Below are 23205 nucleotides of genomic sequence, written 5' to 3' on the forward strand. Positions count from 1 at the left end.
GGAATGGTTCAAAACAGTCAGTAAGAAGAGTCAGTCTTCCTATACTTAAGTCGGCATTGTGCATTTTGTATCTAATTCCGATGCAATTTCTGTGTTTCATCGTCAATAAGAGGGTCCAAGGGATACATTAAACCTGAAGTGAAGCATCGGAATCTATAGCTAGTGTCACAGGAATGGTTCAAAACATAGACAGTAAGAAGAGTCAGTCTACTAGTACTTAAGTCGGCATTGTGCCCTCTTCAATTACATTCCGATGCAATTACTGTGTTTCATCGTCAATAAGAAGGTCAGAGGGATACTGTAAACCTGAAGTGGAGCATCGGAATCTCTAACTAGTGTGACAGGAACGGTTCAAAACAGACTCAGTAAGAAAAGTCAGTCTTCCTGTACATACGTCGGCATTGTGCCTTTTGTATTTAATTCCGATGCAATATCTGTGTTTCATCGTCAATACGAAGGTCCAAGGGATACAGTAAACCTGAAGTGAAGCATCGGAATCTGTAACTATCGTCACAGGAATGGTTCAAAACATAGTCAGAAAGAAGAGTCAGTCCTCTTGAACTTAAGTCGGCATTGTGCCTTTTGTATTTAATTCCGATGCAATATCTGTGTTTCATCGTCAATAAGAAGGTCAGAGAGATACAGTAAACCTGAAGTGAAGCATCGGAATCTATAACTAGTGTCACAGGAAAGGTTCAAATCATAGACAGTAAGAAGAGACAGTCTTCTTGTACTTAAGTCGGCATTGTGCTATTTGTATTTAATTCCGATGCAATATCTGTGTTTCATCGTCAGTAAGAAGGTCCAAGGGTTACAGTAAACCTGAAGTGAAGCATCGGAATCTGTAACTTGCGTCACAGGAATGGTTCAAAACATAGACAGTAGGAAGAGTCAGTCTTCTTGTACTTAAGTCGACATTGTGCCTTTTGTATTTATTTCCGATTAAATTTCTGTGTTTCATCGTCAGTAAGAAGGTCCAAGGGATACAGTAAGAATGAAGTGAAGCATCGGAATCTGTAACTTGCGTCACAGGAATGGTTCAAAATATTGTCAGTAAGAAGAGTCAGTCATCTTGTACTTAAGTCGGCATTGTGCTTTTTCTATTTAATTCCCATGCTATATCTGTGTTTCATCGTCAATAAGAAGGTCCAAGAGATACAGTAAACCTGAAGTGGAGCATCGGAATCTGTAGCTAGCGTCACAGGAATTGTTCAAAACATACACAGTAGGAACAATCAGTCTTCTTGTACTTAAGTCGGCATTGTGCCTTTTGTATTTAATTCAGATTCAATTTCTGTGTTTCATCGTCAATAAGAAGGTCTGAGGGATACAGTAAACCTGAAGTGAAGAATCGGAATCTGTAACTAGTGACACAGGATTGGTTCAAAACATAGACAATAGGAAGAGTCAGTCTACTTGTACTTAAGGTGGCATTGTGCCTTTTCTATTTAATTCCGATGTAATTTCTGCGTTGCATCGTCAATAAGAAGGTCTGAGGGATACAGTAAACCTGAAGTGAAGCATCGGAATCTGTAACTAGTGTCACAGGAATGGTTCAAAACATAGACAGTAAGAAGAATCAGCCTTCTTTTAGTTAAGTCGGCATTGTGCCTTTTCTATTTAATTCCGATGCAATTTCTGTGTTTCATAGTCAATAACAAGGTCCAAGGGATACAGTAAACCTGAAGTGAAGCATCGGAATCTGTAACTATCGTCACAGGAATGGTTCAAAACATAGTCAGTAAGAAGAGTCAGTCTTCTTGTACTTAAGTCGGCATTGTGCCTTTTGTATTTAATTCCGATGCAATATCTGTGTTTCATCGTCAATAAGAAGGTCAGAGAAATACAGTAAACCTGAAGTAAAGCATCGGAATCTATAACTAGTGTCACAGGAATGGTTCAAAACATAGTCAGTAAGGAGAGTCAGTCTTCTTGTACTTAAATCGGCATTGTGCCTTTTGTATTTTATTCAGATGCAATTTCTGTGTTTCATCGTCAATAAGAAGGTCCAAGGGATACAGTAAACCTGAAGTGAAGCATCGGAATCTTTAACTAGTGGCACAGGAATGGTTCAAAGAATAGTCAGTAAGAAGAGTCAGTCTTCTTGTAGTTAAGTCGGCATTGTGCCTTTTGTATTTAATTCCAAAGCAATTTCTGTGTTTCATCGTCAATAAGAATGTCAGATGGATACAGTAAACCTGAAGTGAAGCTTGGAATCTATATCTAGTGTCACGGGAATAGTTCAAAACAGTCAGTAAGAAGAGTCAATCTTCCTATACTTAAGTCGGCATTCTGCATTTTGTATTTAATTCCGATGCAATTTCTGTGTTTCATCGTCAATAAGAAGGTCAGATGGATACAGTAAACCTGAAGCGAAGCATCGGAATCTATATCTAGTGTCACGGGAATGGTTCAAAACAGTCAGTAAGAAGAGTCAGTCTTCCTATACTTAAGTCGGCATTGTGCCTTTTGTATTTAATTCCGATGCAATTTCTGTGTTTCATCGTCAATAACAAGGTCCAAAGGATACAGTAAATCTGAAGTGAAGCATCGAAATCTATAACTAGTGTCATAGGAATGGTTCAAAACATAGACAGTAGGAAGAGTCAGTCTTCTTGTACTTAAGTCGGCATTGTGCCTCTTGTATTTAACTCCGATGCACTATCTGTGTTTCATCTTCAATAGGAAGGTCTGGGGGATACAGTAAACCTGAAGTGAAGCATCGGAATCTATAACTAGTGTCACAGGATTCGTTCAAAACATAGTCAGTAAGAAGAGTGAGACTTCTTGTACTTAATTCAGCTTTGTGGCTTTTGTATTTAATTCCGATGCAATTTCTGTTTTTCATCGTCAATAAAAAGGTCCAAGGGATACAGTAAACCTGAAGTAAAGCATCGGAATCTATAACTAGTGTCACAAGAATGGTTCAAAATATAGACAGTAAGAAGAGTCAGTCTTCTTGTACTTAAGTCGACATTGTGCCCTTTTCAATTTATTTCCGATGCAATTTCTGTGTTTCATCGTCAATAAGAAGGTCAGAGGGATACAGTAAACCTGAAGTGAGGCATCGGAATCTATAACTAGTGTCACAGGAATGGTTCAAAACATTGACAGTAGGAAGAGTCAGTCTTCTTGTACGTAAGTCGGCATTGTGCCTTTTGTATTTAATTCCGATGCAATATCTGTGATTCATCGTCAATAAGAAGGTCAGAGAGATACAGTAAACTTGAATTGAACCATCGGAATCTATAACTAGCTTCACAGGAAAGGTTCAAATCATAGATAGTAAGAAGAGACAGTCTTCTTGTACTTAAGTCGGCATTGTGCCATTTGTATTTAATTCCGATGCAACATCTGTGTTTCATCGTCAATAAGAAGGTCCAAGGGTTACAGTAAACCTGAAGTGAAGCATCGGAATCTGTAACTTGCGTCACAGGAATGATTCAAAGCATTGTCAGTAAGAAGAGTCAGTATTCTTGTACTTAAGTCGGCATTGTGCCTTTTCTATTTAATTCCGATGCAATTTATGTGTTTCATCGTCAATAAGAACGTCCACGGGATACAGTAACCCTGAAGTGGAGCATCGGAATCTGTAACTAGCGTCACAGGAATTGTTCAAAACATACACATTAGGAAGAATCAGTCTTCTTGTACTTAAGTCGGCATTGTGCCTTTTCTATTTATTTCCGATGCAATTTCTGTGTTTCATCGTATATAAGAGGGTCAGAGGGATACAGTAAACCTGAAGTGAAGCATCGGAATCTATAACTAGTGTCAAAGGTATGGTTCAAAACATAGACAGTAGGAAGAGTCAGTCTTTATGTACTTAAGTCGACATTGTGCATTTTGTATTTAATTCCGATGCAATTTCTGTGTTTCATCGTCAATAAGAAGGTCCAAGGGATACAGTAAATCTGAAGTGAAGCATCGAAATCTATAACTAGTGTCATAGGAATGGTTCAAAACATTCACAGTAGGAAGAAACAGTCTTCTTGTACTTAAGTTGGCATTGTGCCTTTTCTACTTAATTCCGATGCAGTTTCTCTGTTTCATCGTCAATACGAAGATCAGAGGGATACAGTAAACCTGAAGTGAAGCATCGGAATCTGTAACTAGTGTCACAGGAATGGTTCAAAACATAGTCACTAAGAGGAGTCAGTCTTCTTGTACTTAAGTCGGCATTGTGGCTTTTGTATCTAATTCCGATGCAATTTCTGTGTTTCATCGTCAATAAGAGGGTCCAAGGGATACATTAAACCTGAAGTGAAGCATCGGAATCTATAGCTAGTGTCACAGGAATGGTTCAAAACATAGACAGTAAGAAGAGTCAGTCTACTAGTACTTAAGTCGGCATTGTGCCCTGTTCAATTACATTCCGATGCAATTACTGTGTTTCATCGTCAATAAGAAGGTCAGAGGGATACTGTAAACCTGAAGTGGAGCATCGGAATCTCTAACTAGTGTCACAGGAATGGTTCAAAACAGACTCAGTAAGAAAAGTCAGTCTTCCTGTACATACGTCGGCATTGTGCCTTTTGTATTTAATTCCGATGCAATATCTGTGTTTCATCGTCAATACGAAGGTCCAAGGGATACAGTAAACCTGAAGTGAAGCATCGGAATCTGTAACTATCGTCACAGGAATGGTTCAAAACATAGTCAGAAAGAAGAGTCAGTCCTCTTGAACTTAAGTCGGCATTGTGCCTTTTGTATTTAATTCCGATGCAATATCTGTGTTTCATCGTCAATAAGAAGGTCAGAGAGATACAGTAAACCTGAAGTGAAGCATCGGAATCTATAACTAGTGTCACAGGAAAGGTTCAAATCATAGACAGTAAGAAGAGACAGTCTTCTTGTACTTAAGTCGGCATTGTGCTATTTGTATTTAATTCCGATGCAATATCTGTGTTTCATCGTCAATAAGAAGGTCCAAGGGTTACAGTAAACCTGAAGTGAAGCATCGGAATCTGTAACTTGCGTCACAGGAATGGTTCAAAACATAGACAGTAGGAAGAGTCAGTCTTCTTGTACTTAAGTCGACATTGTGCCTTTTGTATTTATTTCCGATTAAATTTCTGTGTTTCATCGTCAGTAAGAAGGTCCAAGGGATACAGTAAGAATGAAGTGAAGCATCGGAATCTGTAACTTGCGTCACAGGAATGGTTCAAAATATTGTCAGTAAGAAGAGTCAGTCTTCTTGTACTTAATTTGGCATTGTGCCTTTTCTATTTAATTCCGATGCAATTTCTGTGTTTCTTCGTCAATAAGAAGGTCCCAGGGATACAGTAAACCTGAAGTGAAGCATCGGAATCTATAACTAGTGTCACAGGAATGGTTCAAATCATAGACAGTAATATGGGTCAGTCTGCTTGTACTTAAGTCGGCATTGTGTCTTTTCTATTTACTTCCGATGCAGTTTCTGTGTTTCATCGTCAATAAGAAGGTCCAAGGGATACAGTAAACCTGAAGTGAAGCATCGGAATCTATAACTAGTGTCACAGGACTGGTTCAAAACATAGACAGTAAGAAGAGTCAGTCTTCTTGTACTTAAATCGGCATTTTGCCCTTTTCAATTTAATTCCGATGCAATTACTGTGTTTCATCGTCAATAATAGGGTCAGAGGAATATAGTAAACCTGATGTGAAGCATCGGAATCTCTAACTAGTGTCACAGGAATGGTTCAAAACATAGTTAGTAAGAAGAGTCAGTCTTCTAGTACTTACGTCAGCATTGTGCCTTTTGTATTTAATTGCGATGCAATATTTGTGTTTCATCGTCAATAATAAGGTCCAAGGGATACAGTAAACCTGAAGTGAAGCATCGGATTCTATAACTAGTGTCACAGAAATGGTTCAAAGCATTGTCAGTAAGAAGAGTCAGTCTTCTTGTACTTAAGTCGGCATTGTGGCTTTTGTATCTAATTCCGATGCAATTTCTGTGTTTCATCGTTAATAAGAGGGTCCAAGGGATTCATTAAACCTGAAGTGAAGCGTCGGAATCTATAACTAGTGTCACAGGAATGGTTCAAAACATAGACAGTAAGAAGAGTCAGTCTTCTAGTACTTAAGTCGGCATTATGCCCTTTTCAATTAAATTCCGATGCAATATCTGTGTTTCATCGTCAATAAGAAGGTCAGAGAGATACAGTAAACCTGAAGTGAAGCATCGGAATCTATAACTAGTGTCACAGGAAAGGTTCAAATCATAGACAGTAAGAAGAGACAGTCTTCTTGTACTTAAGTCGGCATTGGGCTATTTGTATTTAATTCCGATGCAATATCTGTGTATCATCGCCAATAAGAAGGTCCAAGGGATACAGTAAACCTGAAGTGGAGCATCGGAATCTGTAACTAGCGTCACAGGAATTGTTCAAAACATTCACAGTAGGACGAATCAGTCTTCTTGTACTTAAGTCGGCATTGTGCCTTTTCTATTTAATTCCGATGCAATTTCTGTGTTTCATCGTATATAAGAGGGTCAGAGGGATACAGTAAACCTGAAGTGAAGCATCGGAATCTATAACTAGTGTCACAGAAATGGTTCAAAACATAGACAGTAGGAAGAGTCAGACTTCTTGTACTTAAGTCGACATTGTGCCTTTTGTATTTAATTCCGATTCAATTTCTGTGTTTCATCGTCAATAAGAAGGTCTGAGGGATACAGTAAACCTGAAGTGAAGAATCGGAATCTGTAACTAGTGACACAGGAATGGTTCAAAACATAGACAGTAGGAAGACTCAGTCTGCTTTTACTTAAGGTGGCATTGTGCCTTTTCTATTTAATTCCGATGTAATTTCTGCGTTGCAACGTCAATATGAAGGTCAGAGGGATACAGTAAACCTGAAGTGAAGCATCGGAATCTGTAACTACGGTCACAGGAATGGTTCAAAACATAGACAGTAGGAAGAGTCAGTCTTCTTGTACTTACGTCGGCATTGTGCCTTTGCTACTTAATTCCGATGCCGTTTCGGTGTTTCATCGTCAATAAGAAGGTTCAAGGGATACAGTAAACCTGAAATGAAGCATCGGAATCTATAACTAAGGTCACAGGAATGTTTCAAAATATAGACAGTAGGAAGAGTCAGTCTACATGTACTTAAGTCGGCGTTGTGCCTTTTGTATTTAATTCCGATGCAATTTCTGTGTTTCATCGTCAATAAGAAGGTCAGAGGGATACAGTAAACCTGAAGTGAAGAATCGGAATCTATAACTAGTGTCACAGGATTGTTTCAAAACATAGTCAGTAAGAAGAGTCAGTCTTCTTGTACTTAAGTCGACTTTGTGGCTTTTGTATTTAATTCCGATGCAATTTCTGTTTCTCATCGTGAATAAGAAGGTGCAAGGGATACAGTAAACCTGAAGTGAAGCATCGGAATCTATAACTAGTGTCACAGGAATGGTTCAAAACATAGACAGTAAGAAGAGCCAGACTTCTTGTACTTAAGTCGGCATTATGCCCTTTTCAAATTAATTCCAAAGCAATTTCTCTGATTCGTCGTCAATAAGAAGGTCCAAGGGATACAGTAAACCTGAAGTGAAGCATCGGAATCTGTAACTAGCGTCGCAGGAATGGTTCAAAATATTGTCAGTAAGAAGAGTCAGTCTTCTTGTACTTAAGTCGGCATTGTGCCTTTTCTATTTAATTCCGATGCAATTTCTGTGTTTCTTCGTCAATAAGATGGTACCAGGGATACAGTAAACCTGAAGTGAAGCATCGGAATCTATAACTAGTGTCACAGGAATGGTTCAAAACATAGATAGTAAGAGGAGTCAGTCTTCTTGTACTTAAGTCGGCATTTTGCCCTTTTCAATTTAATTCCGATGCAATTACTGTGTTTCATCGGCAATAATAAGGTCAGAGGAATATAGTAAACCTGAAGTGAAGCATCGGAATCTCTAACTAAAGTCACATTAATTTTTCAAATCAAAGTTATTAAGAAGAGTCAGTGTTCTAGTACTTACGTCGGCATTGTGCCTTTTGTATTTAATTCCGATGCAAAATCTGTGTTTCATCGTCAATAATACGGTCCAAGGGATGCAGTAAACCTGAAGTGAAGCATCGGAATCTATAACTAGTGTCACAGGAATGGTTCAAAACATTGTCAGTAGCCGGCCGAAGTGGCCGTGCGGTTAAAGGCGCTGCAGTCTGGAAACGCAAGACCGCTACGGTCGCAGGTTCGAATCCTGCCTCGGGCATGGATGTTTGTGATGTCCTTAGGTTAGTTAGGTTTAACTAGTTCTAAGTTCTAGGGGACTAATGACCTCAGCAGTTGAGTCCCATAGTGCTCAGAGCCATTTGAACCATAGTCAGTAAGAAGAGTCAGTCTTCGTGTACTTAAGTCGGCATTGTGGCTTTTGTATTTAATTCCGATGCAATTTCTGTGTTTCATCGTCAATAAGAAGGTCAAATGTATACAGTAAACCTGAAGTGAAGCATCGGAATCTATATCTAGTGTCACGGGAATGGTTCAAAACAGTCAGTAAGAAGAGTCAGTCTTCCTATACTTAAGTCGGCATTGTGCATTTTGTATTTAATTCCGATGCAATTTCTGTGTTTCATCGTCAATAAGAAGGTCCAAGGGATACAGTAAATCTGAAGTGAAGCATCGAAATCTATAACTAGTGTCATAGGAATGGTTCAAAACATTCACAGTAGGAAGAGACAGTCTTCTTGTACTTAAGTTGGCATTGTGCCTTTTCTACTTAATTCCGATGCACTTTCTCTGTTTCATCGTCAATACGAAGATCAGAGGGATACAGTAAACCTGAAGTGAAGCATCGGAATCTGTAACTAGTGTCACAGGAATGGTTCAAAACATAGTCACTAAGAGGAGTCAGTCTTCTTGTACTTAAGTCGGCATTGTGGCTTTTGTATCTAATTCCGATGCAATTTCTGTGTTTCATCGTCAATAAGAGGGTCCAAGGGATACATTAAACCTGAAGTGAAGCATCGGAATCTATAGCTAGTGTCACAGGAATGGTTCAAAACATAGACAGTAAGAAGAGTCAGTCTACTAGTACTTAAGTCGGCATTGTGCCCTCTTCAATTACATTCCGATGCAATTACTGTGTTTCATCGTCAATAAGAAGGTCAGAGGGATACTGTAAACCTGAAGTGGAGCATCGGAATCTCTAACTAGTGTCACAGGAATGGTTCAAAACAGACTCAGTAAGAAAAGTCAGTCTTCCTGTACATACGTCGGCATTGTGCCTTTTGTATTTAATTCCGATGCAATATCTGTGTTTCATCGTCAATACGAAGGTCCAAGGGATACAGTAAACCTGAAGTGAAGCATCGGAATCTGTAACTATCGTCACAGGAATGGTTCAAAACATAGTCAGAAAGAAGAGTCAGTCCTCTTGAACTTAAGTCGGCATTGTGCCTTTTGTATTTAATTCCGATGCAATATCTGTGTTTCATCGTCAATAAGAAGGTCAGAGAGATACAGTAAACCTGAAGTGAAGCATCGGAATCTATAACTAGTGTCACAGGAAAGGTTCAAATCATAGACAGTAAGAAGAGACAGTCTTCTTGTACTTAAGTCGGCATTGTGCTATTTGTATTTAATTCCGATGCAATATCTGTGTTTCATCGTCAATAAGAAGGTCCAAGGGTTACAGTAAACCTGAAGTGAAGCATCGGAATCTGTAACTTGCGTCACAGGAATGGTTCAAAACATAGACAGTAGGAAGAGTCAGTCTTCTTGTACTTAAGTCGACATTGTGCCTTTTGTATTTATTTCCGATTAAATTTCTGTGTTTCATCGTCAGTAAGAAGGTCCAAGGGATACAGTAAGAATGAAGTGAAGCATCGGAATCTGTAACTTGCGTCACAGGAATGGTTCAAAATATTGTCAGTAAGAAGAGTCAGTCATCTTGTACTTAAGTCGGCATTGTGCTTTTTCTATTTAATTCCCATGCTATATCTGTGTTTCATCGTCAATAAGAAGGTCCAAGAGATACAGTAAACCTGAAGTGGAGCATCGGAATCTGTAGCTAGCGTCACAGGAATTGTTCAAAACATACACAGTAGGAACAATCAGTCTTCTTGTACTTAAGTCGGCATTGTGCCTTTTGTATTTAATTCAGATTCAATTTCTGTGTTTCATCGTCAATAAGAAGGTCTGAGGGATACAGTAAACCTGAAGTGAAGAATCGGAATCTGTAACTAGTGACACAGGATTGGTTCAAAACATAGACAATAGGAAGAGTCAGTCTACTTGTACTTAAGGTGGCATTGTGCCTTTTCTATTTAATTCCGATGTAATTTCTGCGTTGCATCGTCAATAAGAAGGTCTGAGGGATACAGTAAACCTGAAGTGAAGCATCGGAATCTGTAACTAGTGTCACAGGAATGGTTCAAAACATAGACAGTAAGAAGAATCAGCCTTCTTTTAGTTAAGTCGGCATTGTGCCTTTTCTATTTAATTCCGATGCAATTTCTGTGTTTCATAGTCAATAACAAGGTCCAAGGGATACAGTAAACCTGAAGTGAAGCATCGGAATCTGTAACTATCGTCACAGGAATGGTTCAAAACATAGTCAGTAAGAAGAGTCAGTCTTCTTGTACTGAAGTCGGCATTGTGCCTTTTGTATTTAATTCCGATGCAATATCTGTGTTTCATCGTCAATAAGAAGGTCAGAGAAATACAGTAAACCTGAAGTAAAGCATCGGAATCTATAACTAGTGTCACAGGAATGGTTCAAAACATAGTCAGTAAGGAGAGTCAGTCTTCTTGTACTTAAATCGGCATTGTGCCTTTTGTATTTTATTCAGATGCAATTTCTGTGTTTCATCGTCAATAAGAAGGTCCAAGGGATACAGTAAACCTGAAGTGAAGCATCGGAATCTTTAACTAGTGGCACAGGAATGGTTCAAAGAATAGTCAGTAAGAAGAGTCAGTCTTCTTGTAGTTAAGTCGGCATTGTGCCTTTTGTATTTAATTCCAAAGCAATTTCTGTGTTTCATCGTCAATAAGAATGTCAGATGGATACAGTAAACCTGAAGTGAAGCTTGGAATCTATATCTAGTGTCACGGGAATAGTTCAAAACAGTCAGTAAGAAGAGTCAATCTTCCTATACTTAAGTCGGCATTCTGCATTTTGTATTTAATTCCGATGCAATTTCTGTGTTTCATCGTCAATAAGAAGGTCAGATGGATACAGTAAACCTGAAGCGAAGCATCGGAATCTATATCTAGTGTCACGGGAATGGTTCAAAACAGTCAGTAAGAAGAGTCAGTCTTCCTATACTTAAGTCGGCATTGTGCCTTTTGTATTTAATTCCGATGCAATTTCTGTGTTTCATCGTCAATAACAAGGTCCAAAGGATACAGTAAATCTGAAGTGAAGCATCGAAATCTATAACTAGTGTCATAGGAATGGTTCAAAACATAGACAGTAGGAAGAGTCAGTCTTCTTGTACTTAAGTCGGCATTGTGTCTCTTGTATTTAACTCCGATGCACTATCTGTGTTTCATCTTCAATAGGAAGGTCTGGGGGATACAGTAAACCTGACGTGAAGCATCGGAATCTATAACTAGTGTCACAGGATTCGTTCAAAACATAGTCAGTAAGAAGAGTGTGACTTCTTGTACTTAATTCAGCTTTGTTGCTTTTGTATTTAATTCCGATGCAATTTCTGTTTTTCATCGTCAATAAAAAGGTCCAAGGGATACAGTAAACCTGAAGTAAAGCATCGGAATCTATAACTAGTGTCACAAGAATGGTTCAAAATATAGACAGTAAGAAGAGTCAGTCTTCTTGTACTTAAGTCGACATTGTGCCCTTTTCAATTTATTTCCGATGCAATTTCTGTGTTTCATCGTCAATAAGAAGGTCAGAGGGATACAGTAAACCTGAAGTGAGGCATCGGAATCTATAACTAGTGTCACAGGAATGGTTCAAAACATTGACAGTAGGAAGAGTCAGTCTTCTTGTACGTAAGTCGGCATTGTGCCTTTTGTATTTAATTCCGATGCAATATCTGTGATTCATCGTCATTAAGAAGGTCAGAGAGATACAGTAAACTCGACTTGAACCATCGGAATCTATAACTAGTGTCACAGGAAAGGTTCAAATCATAGATAGTAAGAAGAGACAGTCTTCTTGTACTTACGTCGGCATTGTGCCATTTGTATTTAATTCCGATGCAACATCTGTGTTTCATCGTCAATAAGAAGGTCCAAGGGTTACAGTAAACCTGAAGTGAAGCATCGGAATCTGTAACTTGCGTCACAGGAATGATTCAAAGCATTGTCAGTAAGAAGAGTCAGTATTCTTGTACTTAAGTCGGCATTGTGCCTTTTCTATTTAATTCCGATGCAATTTATGTGTTTCATCGTCAATAAGAACGTCCACGGGATACAGTAACCCTGAAGTGGAGCATCGGAATCTGTAACTAGCGTCACAGGAATTGTTCAAAACATACACATTAGGAAGAATCAGTCTTCTTGTACTTAAGTCGGCATTGTGCCTTTTCTATTTATTTCCGATGCAATTTCTGTGTTTCATCGTATATAAGAGGGTCAGAGGGATACAGTAAACCTGAAGTGAAGCATCGGAATCTATAACTAGTGTCAAAGGTATGGTTCAAAACATAGACAGTAGGAAGAGTCAGTCTTTATGTACTTAAGTCGACATTGTGCATTTTGTATTTAATTCCGATGCAATTTCTGTGTTTCATCGTCAATAAGAAGGTCCAAGGGATACAGTAAATCTGAAGTGAAGCATCGAAATCTATAACTAGTGTCATAGGAATGGTTCAAAACATTCACAGTAGGAAGAGACAGTCTTCTTGTACTTAAGTTGGCATTGTGCCTTTTCTACTTAATTCCGATGCACTTTCTCTGTTTCATCGTCAATACGAAGATCAGAGGGATACAGTAAACCTGAAGTGAAGCATCGGAATCTGTAACTAGTGTCACAGGAATGGTTCAAAACATAGTCACTAAGAGGAGTCAGTCTTCTTGTACTTAAGTCGGCATTGTGGCTTTTGTATCTAATTCCGATGCAATTTCTGTGTTTCATCGTCAATAAGAGGGTCCAAGGGATACATTAAACCTGAAGTGAAGCATCGGAATCTATAGCTAGTGTCACAGGAATGGTTCAAAACATAGACAGTAAGAAGAGTCAGTCTACTAGTACTTAAGTCGGCATTGTGCCCTCTTCAATTACATTCCGATGCAATTACTGTGTTTCATCGTCAATAAGAAGGTCAGAGGGATACTGTAAACCTGAAGTGGAGCATCGGAATCTCTAACTAGTGTCACAGGAATGGTTCAAAACAGACTCAGTAAGAAAAGTCAGTCTTCCTGTACATACGTCGGCATTGTGCCTTTTGTATTTAATTCCAATGCAATATCTGTGTTTCATCGTCAATACGAAGGTCCAAGGGATACAGTAAACCTGAAGTGAAGCATCGGAATCTGTAACTATCGTCACAGGAATGGTTCAAAACATAGTCAGAAAGAAGAGTCAGTCCTCTTGAACTTAAGTCGGCATTGTGCCTTTTGTATTTAATTCCGATGCAATATCTGTGTTTCATCGTCAATAAGAAGGTCAGAGAGATACAGTAAACCTGAAGTGAAGCATCGGAATCTATAACTAGTGTCACAGGAAAGGTTCAAATCATAGACAGTAAGAAGAGACAGTCTTCTTGTACTTAAGTCGGCATTGTGCTATTTGTATTTAATTCCGATGCAATATCTGTGTTTCATCGTCAATAAGAAGGTCCAAGGGTTACAGTAAACCTGAAGTGAAGCATCGGAATCTGTAACTTGCGTCACAGGAATGGTTCAAAACATAGACAGTAGGAAGAGTCAGTCTTCTTGTACTTAAGTCGACATTGTGCCTTTTGTATTTATTTCCGATTAAATTTCTGTGTTTCATCGTCAGTAAGAAGGTCCAAGGGATACAGTAAGAATGAAGTGAAGCATCGGAATCTGTAACTTGCGTCACAGGAATGGTTCAAAATATTGTCAGTAAGAAGAGTCAGTCATCTTGTACTTAAGTCGGCATTGTGCTTTTTCTATTTAATTCCCATGCTATATCTGTGTTTCATCGTTAATAAGAAGGTCCAAGAGATACAGTAAACCTGAAGTGGAGCATCGGAATCTGTAGCTAGCGTCACAGGAATTGTTCAAAACATACACAGTAGGAACAATCAGTCTTCTTGTACTTAAGTCGGCATTGTGCCTTTTGTATTTAATTCAGATTCAATTTCTGTGTTTCATCGTCAATAAGAAGGTCTGAGGGATACAGTAAACCTGAAGTGAAGAATCGGAATCTGTAACTAGTGACACAGGATTGGTTCAAAACATAGACAATAGGAAGAGTCAGTCTACTTGTACTTAAGGTGGCATTGTGCCTTTTCTATTTAATTCCGATGTAATTTCTGCGTTGCATCGTCAATAAGAAGGTCTGAGGGATACAGTAAACCTGAAGTGAAGCATCGGAATCTGTAACTAGTGTCACAGGAATGGTTCAAAACATAGACAGTAAGAAGAATCAGCCTTCTTTTAGTTAAGTCGGCATTGTGCCTTTTCTATTTAATTCCGATGCAATTTCTGTGTTTCATAGTCAATAACAAGGTCCAAGGGATACAGTAAACCTGAAGTGAAGCATCGGAATCTGTAACTATCGTCACAGGAATGGTTCAAAACATAGTCAGTAAGAAGAGTCAGTCTTCTTGTACTTAAGTCGGCATTGTGCCTTTTGTATTTAATTCCGATGCAATATCTGTGTTTCATCGTCAATAAGAAGGTCAGAGAAATACAGTAAACCTGAAGTAAAGCATCGGAATATATAACTAGTGTCACAGGAATGGTTCAAAACATAGTCAGTAAGGAGAGTCAGTCTTCTTGTACTTAAATCGGCATTGTGCCTTTTGTATTTTATTCAGATGCAATTTCTGTGTTTCATCGTCAATAAGAAGGTCCAAGGGATACAGTAAACCTGAAGTGAAGCATCGGAATCTTTAACTAGTGGCACAGGAATGGTTCAAAGAATAGTCAGTAAGAAGAGTCAGTCTTCTTGTAGTTAAGTCGGCATTGTGCCTTTTGTATTTAATTCCAAAGCAATTTCTGTGTTTCATCGTCAATAAGAATGTCAGATGGATACAGTAAACCTGAAGTGAAGCTTGGAATCTATATCTAGTGTCACGGGAATAGTTCAAAACAGTCAGTAAGAAGAGTCAATCTTCCTATACTTAAGTCGGCATTCTGCATTTTGTATTTAATTCCGATGCAATTTCTGTGTTTCATCGTCAATAAGAAGGTCAGATGGATACAGTAAACCTGAAGCGAAGCATCGGAATCTATATCTAGTGTCACGGGAATGGTTCAAAACAGTCAGTAAGAAGAGTCAGTCTTCCTATACTTAAGTCGGCATTGTGCCTTTTGTATTTAATTCCGATGCAATTTCTGTGTTTCATCGTCAATAACAAGGTCCAAAGGATACAGTAAATCTGAAGTGAAGCATCGAAATCTATAACTAGTGTCATAGGAATGGTTCAAAACATAGACAGTAGGAAGAGTCAGTCTTCTTGTACTTAAGTCGGCATTGTGCCTCTTGTATTTAACTCCGATGCACTATCTGTGTTTCATCTTCAATAGGAAGGTCTGGGGGATACAGTAAACCTGAAGTGAAGCATCGGAATCTATAACTAGTGTCACAGGATTCGTTCAAAACATAGTCAGTAAGAAGAGTGAGACTTCTTGTACTTAATTCAGCTTTGTGGCTTTTGTATTTAATTCCGATGCAATTTCTGTTTTTCATCGTCAATAAAAAGGTCCAAGGGATACAGTAAACCTGAAGTAAAGCATCGGAATCTATAACTAGTGTCACAAGAATGGTTCAAAATATAGACAGTAAGAAGAGTCAGTCTTCTTGTACTTAAGTCGACATTGTGCCCTTTTCAATTTATTTCCGATGCAATTTCTGTGTTTCATAGTCAATAAGAAGGTCAGAGGGATACAGTAAACCTGAAGTGAGGCATCGGAATCTATAACTAGTGTCACAGGAATGGTTCAAAACATTGACAGTAGGAAGAGTCAGTCTTCTTGTACGTAAGTCGGCATTGTGCCTTTTGTATTTAATTCCGATGCAATATCTGTGATTCATCGTCAATAAGAAGGTCAGAGAGATACAGTAAACTTGAATTGAACCATCGGAATCTATAACTAGTGTCACAGGAAAGGTTCAAATCATAGATAGTAAGAAGAGACAGTCTTCTTGTACTTAAGTCGGCATTGTGCCATTTGTATTTAATTCCGATGCAACATCTGTGTTTCATCGTCAATAAGAAGGTCCAAGGGTTACAGTAAACCTGAAGTGAAGCATCGGAATCTGTAACTTGCGTCACAGGAATGATTCAAATCATTGTCAGTAAGAAGAGTCAGTATTCTTGTACTTAAGTCGGCATTGTGCCTTTTCTATTTAATTCCGATGCAATTTATGTGTTTCATCATCAATAAGAACGTCCAAGGGATACAGTAACCCTGAAGTGGAGCATCGGAATCTGTAACTAGCGTCACAGGAATTGTTCAAAACATACACATTAGGAAGAATCAGTCTTCTTGTACTTAAGTCGGCATTGTGCCTTTTCTATTTATTTCCGATGCAATTTCTGTGTTTCATCGTATATAAGAGGGTCAGAGGGATACAGTAAACCTGAAGTGAAGCATCGGAATCTATAACTAGTGTCAAAGGTATGGTTCAAAACATAGACAGTAGGAAGAGTCAGTCTTTATGTACTTAAGTCGACATTGTGCCTTTTGTATTTAATTCCGATTCAATTTCTGTGTTTCATCGTCAATAAGTAGGTCCAAGGGATACAGTAAAAATGAAGTGAAGCATCGGAATCTGTAACTTGCGTCGCAGGAATGGTTCAAAATATTGTCAGTAAGAAGAGTCAGTCATCATGTTCTTAAGTCGGCATTGTGCTTTTTCTATTTAATTCCGATGCAATTTCTGTGTTGCATCGTCAATAAGAAGGTCTGAGGGATACAGTAAACCTGAAGTGAAGCATCGGAATCTGTAACTAGTGTCACAGGAATGGTTCAAAACATAGACAGTAAGAAGAATCAGCCTTCTTGTAGTTAAGTCGGCATTGTGCCCTTTCTATTTAATTCCGATGCAATTTCTGTGTTTCATAGTCAATAAGAAGGTCCAAGGGATACAGTAAACCTAAAATGAAGCATTGAAATCTGTAACTATCGTCACAGGAATGGTTCAAAACATAGTCAGTAAGAAGAGTCAGTCTTCTTGTACTTAAGTCGGCATTGTGCCTTTTGTATTTAATTCCGATGCAATATCAGTGTTTCATCGTCAATAAGAAGGTCAGAGAAATACAGTAAACCTGAAGTAAAGCATCGGAATCTATAAGTAGTGTCACAGGAATGGTTCAAAACATAGACAGTAGGAAGAGTCTGTCTACTTGTTCATAAGGCGGCATTGTGCCTTTTCTATTCAATTCCGATGTAATTTCTGTGGTGCATCGTCAATAAGAAGGTCAGAGGGATACAGTATACCTGAAGTGAAGCATCGGAATCTGTAACTACGGTCACAGGAATGGTTCAAAACATAGACAGTAAGAAGAATCAGTCTTCTTGTACCTAAGTCGGCATTGTGCCTTTTCTATTTAATTCCGATGCAATTTCTGTGTTCCATCGCATATAAGAGGGTCAGAGGGATACAGTAAACCTGAAGTGAAGCATCAGAATCTATAACTAGTGTCACAGGAATGGTTCAAAACATTGACAGTAGGAAAAGTCAGTCTTCCTGTACTTAAGTCGACACTGTGCCTTTTGTATTTAATTCCGATTCAATTTCTGTGTTTCATCGTCAATAACAAGGTCCAAAGGATACAGTAAATCTGAAGTGAAGCATCGAAATCTATAACTAGTGTCATAGGAATGGTTCAAAACATAGACAGTAGGAAGAGTCAGTCTTCTTGTACTTAAGTCGGCATTGTGCCTCTTGTATTTAACTCCGATGCACTATCTGTGTTTCATCTTCAATAGGAAGGTCTGGGGGATACAGTAAACCTGAAGTGAAGCATCGGAATCTATAACTAGTGTCACAGGATTCGTTCAAAACATAGTCAGTAAGAAGAGTGAGACTTCTTGTACTTAATTCAGCTTTGTGGTTTTGTATTTAATTCCGATGCAATTTCTGTTTTTCATCGTCAATAAAAAGGTCCAAGGGATACAGTAAACCTGAAGTGAAGCATCGGAATCTATAACTAGTGTCACAAGAATGGTTCAAAATATAGACAGTAAGAAGAGTCAGTCTTCTTGTACTTAAGTCGACATTGTGCCCTTTTCAATTTATTTCCGATGCAATTACTGTGTTTCATCGTCAATAATAGGGTCAGAGGAATATAGTAAACCTGAAGTGAAGCATCGGAATCTCTAACTAGTGTCACAGGAATCGTTCAAAACATAGTTAGTAAGAAGAATCAGTCTTCTAGTACTTACGTCGGCATTGTGCCTTTTGTATTTAATTCCGATGCAATATTTGTGTTTCATCGTCAATAATAAGGTCCAAGGGATACAGTAAACCTGAAGTGAAGCATCGGAATCTATAACTAGTGTCACAGGAATGGTTCAAAACATAGTCAGTAAGAAGAGTCAGTCCTCTTGTACTAAAGTCTGCATTATGGCTTTTGTATTTAATTCCGATGCAATTTCTGTGTTTCATCGTCAATAAGAAGGTCAGAGGGATACAGTAAACCTGAAGTGAGGCATCGGAATCTATAACTAGTGTCACAGGAATGGTTCAAAACATTGACAGTAGGAAGAGTCAGTCTTCTTGTACGTAAGTCGGCATTGTGCCTTTTGTATTTAATTCCGATGCAATATCTGTGATTCATCGTCAATAAGAAGGTCAGAGAGATACAGTAAACTTGAATTGAACCATCGGAATCTATAACTAGTGTCTCAGGAAAGGTTCAAATCATAGATAGTAAGAAGAGACAGTCTTCTTGTACTTAAGTCGGCATTGTGCCATTTGTATTTAATTCCGATGCAACATCTGTGTTTCATCGTCAATAAGAAGGTCCAAGGGTTACAGTAAACCTGAAGTGAAGCATCGGAATCTATAACTAGTGTCACAGGAATGGTTCAAAACATAGACAGTAGGAAGAGTCAGTCTTCTTGTACTTAAGTCGGCATTGTGCCTTTTCTATTCAATTCCGATGTAATTTCTGTGTTGCATCGTCAATAACAAGGTCAGAGGGATACAGTAAACCTGAAGTGAAGCATCGGAATCAGTAACTACGGTCACAGGAATGGTTCAAAACATAGACAGTAAGAAGAATCAGTCTTCTTGTACCTAAGTCGGCATTGTGCCTTTTCTATTTAATTCCGATGCAATTTCTGTGTTCCATCGCATATAAGAGGGTCAGAGGGATACAGTAAACCTGAAGTGAAGCATCAGAATCTATAACTAGTGTCACAGGAATGGTTCAAAACATAGACAGTAGGAAAAGTCAGTCTTCCAGTACTTAAGTCGACACTGTGCCTTTTGTATTTAATTCCGATTCAATTTCTGTGTTTCATCGTCATTAAGAAGGTCCAAGGGATACCGTAAACCTGAAGTGAAGCATCGGAATCGATAACTAGTGTCACAGGAATGGTTCAAAGCACAGACAGTAAGAAAGGTTAGTCTTCTTGTACTTAAGTCGGAATTGTGCCTTTTGTATTTAATTGCGATGCAATCTCTGTGCTTCATCGTCAATAAGAAGGTCAGAGGGATAAAGTAAACCTGAAGTAAAGAATCGGAATCTATAAATAGTGTCACAGGAATGGTTCAAAGCATAGACAGTAGGAAGAGTCAGTCTTCTTGTACTTAAGTCGGCATTGTGCCTTTTCTATTTAATTCCGATGCCCTTTCTGTGTTTCATCGTCAATAAGAAGGTCAAAGGGATACAGTAAACCTGAAATGAAGCATCGGAATCTATAACTAAGGTCACAGGAATGTTTCAAAATATAGACAGTATGAAGAGTCAGTCTACATGTACTTAAGTCGGCATTGTGCCTTTTGTATTTAATTCCGATGCAATTTCTGTGTTTAATCGTCAATAAGAAGGTCAGAGGGATACAGTAAACCTGAAGTGAAGCATCGGAATCTATAACTAGTGTCACAGGAATGGTTCAAAACATAGTCAGTAAGAAGAGACAGTCTTCTTGTACTTAAGTCGGCATTGTGGCTTTTGTATCTAATTCCGATGCAATTTCTGTGTTTCATCGTCAATAAGAGGATCCAAGGGATACATTAAACCTGAAGTGAAGCATCGGAATCTATAACTAGTGTCACAGGAATGGTTCAAAACACTGACAGTAGGAAGAGTCAGTCTTCTTGTACTTAAGTTGGTATTGTGCCTTTTCTATTTAATTCCGATGCACTTTCTGTGTTTCATCGTCAATACGAAGATCAGAGGGATACAGTAAACCTGAAGTGAAGCATCGGAATCTATAACTAGTGTCACAGGAATGGTTCAAAACATAGTCAGTAAGAAGAGACAGTCTTCTTGTACTTAAGTCGGCATTGTGGCTTTTGTATCTAATTCCGATGCAATTTCTGTGTTTCATCGTCAATAAGAGGACCCAAGGGATACATTAAACCTGAAGTGAAGCATCGGAATCTATAACTAGTGTCACAGGAATGGTTCAAAACATATACAGTAAGAAGAGTCAGTCTTCTAGTACTTAAGTCGGCATTGTGCCCTTTTCAATTAAATTCCGATGCAATTACTGTGTTTCATCGTCAATAAGAAGGTCAGAGGGATACAGTAACCCTGAAGTGAAGCATCGGAATCTCTAACTAGTGTCACAGGAATGGTTCAAAACAGAGTCAGTAAGAAAAGTCAGTCTTCCTGTACTTACGTCGGCATTGTGCCTTTTGTATTTAATGCCGATGCAATATCTGTGTTTCATCGTCAATAAGACGGTCCAAGGGATACAGTAAACCTGAAGTGAAGCATCGGAATCTGTAACTATCGTCACAGGAATGGTTCAAAACATAGTCAGTAAGAAGAGTCCGTCTTCTTGTACTTAAGTCGCCATTGTGCCTTTTGTATTTAATTCCGATGCAATATCTGTGTTTCATCGTCAACAGGAAGGTCAGAGAGATACAGTAAACCTGTAGTGAAGCATCGGAATCTATAACTAGTGTCACAGGAAAGGTTCAAATCATAGAGAGTAAGAAGAGACAGTCTTCTTGTACTTAAGTCGGCATTGTGCTATTTGTATTTAATTCCGATGCAATATCTGTGTTTCATCGTCAATAGGAAGGTCCAAGGGTTACAGTAAACCTGAAGTGAAGCATCGAAATCTGTAACTTGCGTCACAGGAATGGTTCAAAACATTGTCAGTAATAAGAGTCAGTCTTCTTGTACTTAAGTCGGCATTGTGCCTTTTCTATTTAATTCCGATGCAATTTTTGTGTTTCATCGTCAATAAGAACGTCCAAGGGATACAGTAAACCTGAAGTGAGGCATCGGAATCTATAACTAGTGTCACAGGAATGGTTCAAAACATAGACAGTAGGAAGAGTCAGTTTTCTTGTACTTAAGGCGCCATTGTGCCTTTTCTATTTAATTCCGATGTAATTTCTGTGTTGCATCGTCAATAAGAAGGTCAGAGGGATACAGTAAACCTGAAGTGAAGCATCGGAATCTGTAACTACGGTCACAGGAATGGTTCAAAACATAGACAGTAAGAAGAATCAGTCTTCTTGTACTTAAGTCGGCATTGTGCATTTTCTATTTAATTCCGATGCAATTTCTGTGTTCCATCGCATATAAGAGGGTCAGAGGGATACAGTAAACCTGAAGTGAAGCATCAGAATCTATAACTAGTCTCGCAGGAATGGTTCAAATCATAGACAGTAGGAAGACTCAGTCTTCCTATACTTAAGTCGACATTGTGCCTTTTGTATTTAATTCCGTTTCAATTTCTGTGTATCATCGTCATTAAGAAGGTCCAAGAGATACCGTAAACCTGAAGTGAAGCATCGGGATCGATAACTAGTGTCACAGGAATGGTTCAAAGCATAGACAGTAAGAAAGGTTAGTCTTCTTGTACTTAAGTCGGAATTATGCCTTTTGTATTTAATTGCGAAGCAATCTCTGTGTTTCATCGTCAATAAGAAGGTCAGAGGGATAAAGTAAACCTGAAGTGAAGAATCGGAATCAATAAATAGTGTCACAGGATTGGTTCAAAGCATAGACAGTAGGAAGAGTCAGTCTTCTTGTACTTAAGTCGACATTGTGACTTTTCTATTTAATTCCGATGCCCTTTCTGTGTTTCATCGTCAATAAGACGGTCCAAGGGATACAGTAAACCTGAAATGAAGCATCGGAATCTATAACTAAGGTCACAGGAATGTTTCAAATTATAGACAGTAGGAAGAGTCAGTCTACATGTACTTAAGTCGGCATTGTGCCTTTTGCATTTAATTCCGATGCAATTTCTGAGTTTCATCGTCAATAAGAAGGTCAGAGGGATACCGTAAACCTGAAGTGAAGCATCGTTATCTATAAGTAGTGTAACAGGAATGGTTCAAAACATAGTCAGTAAGGAGAGTCAGTCTTCTTGTACTTAAATCGGCATTGTGCCTTTTGTATTTTATTCAGATGCAATTTCTGTGTTTTATCGTCAATAAGAAGGTCCAAGGGATACAGTAAACCTGAAGTGAAGCATCGGAATCGATAACTAGTGGCACAGGAATGGTTCAAAAAATAGTCAGTAAGAAGAGTCAGTCTTCTTGAAGTTAAGTCGGCATTGTGTCTTTTGTATTTAATTCCGAGGCAATTTCTGTGTTTCATCGTCAATAAGAAGGTCCAAGGGATACAGTAAACCAGAAGTGAAGCATCGAAATATATAACTAGTGTCACAGGAATGGTTCAAAACATAGACAGTAAGAAGAGTCGGACTTCTTGTACTTAAGTCGGCATTATGCCCTTTTCAATTTTATTCCGATGCAATTACTGTGTTTCATCGACAATAGGAAGGTCAGAGATATACAGTAAACCTGAAGTGAAGCATCGGAAGCTCTAACTAGTGTCACAGGAATGGTTCAAAAATCGTCAGTAAGAAGAGTCAGTCTTCTTGTACTTAAATCGGCATTGTGCATTTTGTATTTAATTCCGATGCAATATCTGTCTTTCATCGTCAATAAGAAGGTCCAAGGGATCCAGT

The sequence above is a fragment of the Schistocerca americana genome, unplaced genomic scaffold (genome assembly GCF_021461395.2).
Source record: "Schistocerca americana isolate TAMUIC-IGC-003095 unplaced genomic scaffold, iqSchAmer2.1 HiC_scaffold_22, whole genome shotgun sequence".
NCBI lineage: Eukaryota > Metazoa > Arthropoda > Insecta > Orthoptera > Acrididae > Schistocerca > Schistocerca americana.